The following is a 5369-nucleotide window of genomic DNA, read 5'->3' as shown; positions in this document are numbered from 1 at the left end:
TTTACAGTGAGTCAAGAAATCACAGACACCCCCCCCTCCCAGGGCACAGCTCCATCTGTGCTGGATGCCAAGCAGCTAGCTAAGCGCCTGAACATTTGCTAGAATTTAAAAACCCAGAAACAGCCTCAGATATTGTTTGCAAAAATTGCTTGTTTCTTTACAATACCACTCAATGCATTTCATCCTCTCCCCAGATATTTCTACAGCATGTCCTAGCACCGTAGAGAGCTTACAAATACAGTTCTGCTCACAGAGCCAGGGTGGCTTCTGGGAGAAGGAGATGTTTCTTAGGAAGCAAGCAGGGGGGCTGTGAAGCAATGGTAAGCCATCGAGAGATCAAGGCGGCAGAGCAGTCTAATTCCATGCGTAGGTTTTGTACCTGAAGAAGATTTTATAAACAGCACGCGATACAGTGACGAGGAGGTAGGAAAACATAGAGAAGTATAAGCTCAGAGATAGGCCTGCGAGGGGAAGGAGGGTTCTCACGTAGCGGGTGCCGTTTGATGGTTTCATGTCATAGTCTGTATGAGTCTTGGAGACCCCATCTCTGCATGTGCTTACATTTATCTGCACCTAATATTAAGTGGCAGGAATCTGTATGTGTACAACCTCGGAGAATAATTGTTTATCACCATGTCGCCATCCACACAGAGCAGTTATTAGCAGTGACTGCCTCATGCCATAAAAGTCATTAATAAGGTAGAAGGCCTAGATCCATAGTGCAAAGGATTTGTTCAGGGTTTCCTTTCAATGATGATGAACACACAGGACGTGAGCCAGTTTTCATGGTGACCTGAGTGCTGCAGGTTGTAAGGTGGATTCTGTCAAATGTCATACTGTACTCAGCTGACACGGAACAATTAAATAGCTTACACTGTTGTTCTGGCTGCTCAGTGTGTGTGTGTGTGTGTGTGTGTGCGCGCGCACACGCGCGCGTGCTTTATAGCTATTTTGTTAATGAAATATAAGGATTATATGCACCACAGTGAAACTTGGAAATAACTAGTAGTCTGTGTGTCTTGAGCTGCCAATAACTCAGGGAAGGATAGATGATAATCAGATATTGGCCCAAGTGGGGGCGGGCTGGGAGTAAAAGTCCATGAGAGAAACCCTGTGTGTATTCTCTATCTTATTTCAAGATTAGGTTTTTTGCCGGAGTCGGACATAAATCACGTGTGGAGTGATTGATTGACTCTTGTCACTGAGTACAGTAAACCGAATTAAAGGCATTGGGGTTGGTGGTTTCAGTAACAACACGCAGGGGGAGGGAGAGAGATCAGATAACAGCCCTTTCCCCATGAGACCCACACAGCTGCGAGCCAAATGAAGTTTCAAAATGGCAGCCTATTCCACCAACACGGGTCAATAACTTCTTTCCCTCTGGTGTTGAATCAAACACAGCACTGGTTAGTAGTCTCACTGTAACCTCTTTTTTTCTTTGTGCTCCTGCTGTCAGCATCATGCCCACCGTTACCTACTCAACCATGTGCAGAATGACCGATGTACAGAGAGTGGTCAACATGCTAGATCCCTGAGAAAGCTGTTGTGGTCTGGATGAGCTTAAGCACTGTGGATTTCTGAGCAGCCAGGGTCAAGGATGTGCTAACTGAAAATCCTGGGAGGTCACTACAGGCAGTCTCCGTAGGTTTCAGTGGCAAAATGGCAGTGTCCCTGCCCACTTGAGCATCCCAAAGAGGCTCTGGTCAGTGAAGGCATGTTAAGGACCAGTGCGAGACATAGAGGGGGCCAATGACACTGAGGATACAAGTTTACTGTTAGACCTTCTCTGGCGATGATTCTCTCCATGCATTGGATCCCCCCCCCCCTCTTGAAGGATGCAGAAGTGCGTGTAAACAGGGGATGTGCGCTGTGATACAGGCTGGGGCTTGACTCTCCCTACTTCCGGCTGTGAGGGAATCAGTTCTGAGCTTATCTGGCTGCCGCAGGAGCCGTGAGATCCGCTCATCAGATTCTGCCTGAGAATTCTCCTTTGTGAGGGCGGAGAAAATTATGCCTAGTAAGATTTCCATTTCAGTTCAATTTGCTCTCAGCTCCGCAGAGCAGCTGAAGAGGGGGCAATCTGGAGGGACGAGAGCTTTAGACATGAGGGGACTGGATGCATTCTGGAGGGTGTGCTGTGGCTAAGCATTCATAGGATGCCTTCGGGATGCTATTTACCCTTTAAGGCGGCAAACAAACAAACAACGCTTTTATTTCCTTAGATTTCAATCTAAATATCACCTATATTGTAACCACTTTCCCACCAGAAAAAAAAAAAAGATTTAGATTTCATTGTAGTAGACTGAACCATCACTTTCTTTCCAATGAGTAGGATTCTCAAATTAAGTATTCTGCCCTGAGAGCAGTTGAGACAAACAGGGCCTAGGACTGAGCTGGCTCCTGCCTTCACTGCTAGCAGTGGGTCTTGCCAGCCCAGCTCCGATCGTTATGTAAACGAAGTCAGAGAAGATTTGACTTTTCAACTGTCAAACTGATGATAAACAGCAAGAAAAATCATTACTTATTATATTTTTATTATATATTTAAACCACTTTCCTGGCATCAGTTTGTTTGCCAGTGAGTCTGGGAAAGCTGAGCCGCATAGCAATCTCTCAAACGATTCCTGTGTATTGCTATTTATTGCTATGTGAGTCTAATATTTCACAGTCTTTCTGCCTGGAACTTCTGACTCTCCTCACATATTTTTAATCCACTTTCTATCTTCTTGAGGAGAGATCAAAAGATTGTGTGATTTATGCTAACTTAGCAAAGAGCTAGTTAACTGTCTCCCTGTAAAGGTGAATGGTAATTTTTTTTTCTCCTGGTCTTTTCTTTCACTGTGCTGCTTGGCACTGTAGATTTCTTATAACATTTGTCAAGATGAATTTATTGAAAGGGATTTATTACCACTAGATATTATTCTGTCATTTGGTCACCTTGCAGTTTATTTTATTAATAACAAGCACGCAGGCAGTATCTTCAAAGGCTCTGCATCTTTCCTGGGAGCTGCATAGCATCTGCGTGGGTGTGGGATAGGGTTGGGTCCATTCTGCAAAGATCACAGATCAACCTCTGACCCCAGCGCCACCCCACACGTACAGTAACACGGAAGTAAACGTCCCCTCTGGTTCCCCTTTCTCAAATCTGCTTCTAGCCAAGCCTGGCAGGGTCAAGGCTTCCTCTATGCCTGGGCCACAAGCGTTTGTTCTTTTTTATCGTCCTCACGCAGGCACCGAGGGGTCTTTAGCTGCAGTGGGTTCCTAAGGCTGCAGTTTTCATTGTGATAACCTGACCTCCAGAGGCCTTGCCCTTCAGTCTGTTTAATGAAGCGCTGAGCCAGAAAGGGTCTTTGTTCTCTCATAGCGCTCTCCACACCGCTTCACAACGTACCCGATAAAGAGCTTCTGTGGGATTTGTCTAAAAGAAGTGCATTTTGAGGAGTTCCAGGACGCTTGGGAGAACAATGTCATCAAAGATGTGGGAGACATGTTTCAATTGTCTAGTTAGAAAGCGCAAGGTGTGGTGAGATGTGAGGGCACAACCTTCGCAGTATTCAAAATGTGGGATTTAAATATTCTCATAAAAAGAAAGCCACCCCAATAGATTGACTGGAGGTACTTCACTTTTGAATTAAGAAACACAATGAGTCTGAGGATGCGGTTAGGGCTCCTGCTCAGGAATGGGAGATGAATACGAACCCCAGAGATTGTGTGATGAAAACTCCTGGATCCTGCAAAGCTCTCTGGAAAGCTTGCCTGTGAACCATGTGAGAAGCAAATCCCTAAGAGGACCACAGGCTGCCTGCCCGTTGGCAAGATAGTGTGAGTTGTTTCTTAGTGCTGTTCAGTGAAAGAACAAGTTTCCAACCAACATGCCCAGAGTCTGTCCTCTGGAAACCTGCAAGCACCCAGAAGACACATTTAAAGGAAGAGCTAGCTCAATCAAGCATGAGGTCCGTGGAGATCGTGTATCTGAGGTAGGAACAATATACTAAGTCTTGCCATTGTTAAAGTCTCCCACCCCCAGAAAGACACTTCAGAGATGGAACATTTTATTTGTAATCTCCCAGGGTCTGAAACACCTAACTGAACATGCAGAGAGGTGCCCTGCCATAGGGTGTGAAAGTTGGGTTCATTTTAAACCATTTTAAGGGTAGATACAACTCTGATTAGGATTTTTGGGGGTGTCGATCAATTCTATAGAATTTTATTTTTAGAATTTAACCACCCAGATGTTAGCAAATTATATGATCTCTCACCAGGCATAACCGAGTTGACCCTAATAATGCCAGAGTTGTATCCTAAACTGTATAGTTTTGGTCACATGCTTATGATTCATTAGACTGCTTGACATCTATCATGCAGAGGTTATTAGATGAAGCTGTCACCGAAGTCAGCTGTAAAGACTGCATATTGAAGCTGGTTCTTCCTGGGATGTGAGACATCACCATATATTATCAGCAGATATGAGAGCAATGAAGAAGTATTAGTGTGCTCTTAGGGAGCCAGGTCAAACCGTAGCAATGGCAGCCCTGTAAACTGGTTATAAGGTACTAGGCATAGACTAATGAGAAGGTTAAAAAAAAAATGACCAAGGTATATCTGGTGCTGTCCATGTGGGGCGACACCCTCATTTGGCCAGGAATTAAACTGGGATTTGGGAATAAGATAATTAATCTGGTCTGATCTTAGGTTAGCTTAAAAAATGCAAATGAACTGGCAGAAGGAGATGTGACCTGACTGGTACCTGCTTATCACAGAAAGTTCTTTGGGAGGGGGCGGGCAGACAATGAGCAGAAACTCACAGCTGCTCTGAGTGCAGAGAGAAAGTGATTGATTGCTCAGCTTCAAACGAGACCCGTGCATCGTACCCTTCCCCAAGAACAGGGTCTACTGAGGAAGAGGAGGCAGGAAGATGTATGACCTGGAGATGGCGGGGCACTGAAGCTGCATAGCGTCTTCTGTGCATGACAGGGTCATTGCCCTCAAGAGTATGATCAAAATACACTGTATGCACACACCAAATTCTCAAATAATTAATAAAGACATCATATTAGGATATAACGTGAGATAACAGAGCACTACTCAGCCTTAAAGAGTGGAATTTGCAGCAATGACAGTGGGGATGAGGACTGTAAGCTAAAAGAAATAAGTCTGACAGGGGACAGCAAGTACTGTGTGGTCATGTATGTGAGTGTGTGTATGTGTGTGTGTGCATGTGTGTGCGTGCATGTGTGTGTATGTGTCCCTAAACAGAAGTCAAGTTCTATTCACTGTTTTCTCTCTCTCTCTCTCTCTCTCTCTCTCTCTCTCTCTCTCTCTCTCTCTCTCTCTCCCTCTCCCTCTTCCTTCCATTCTTCCTTTCTCTCT

The sequence above is a fragment of the Mus caroli genome, chromosome 8 (assembly GCF_900094665.2).
Source record: "Mus caroli chromosome 8, CAROLI_EIJ_v1.1, whole genome shotgun sequence".
Lineage (NCBI taxonomy): Eukaryota > Metazoa > Chordata > Mammalia > Rodentia > Muridae > Mus > Mus caroli.
This window is presented reverse-complemented; position numbering follows the sequence as displayed.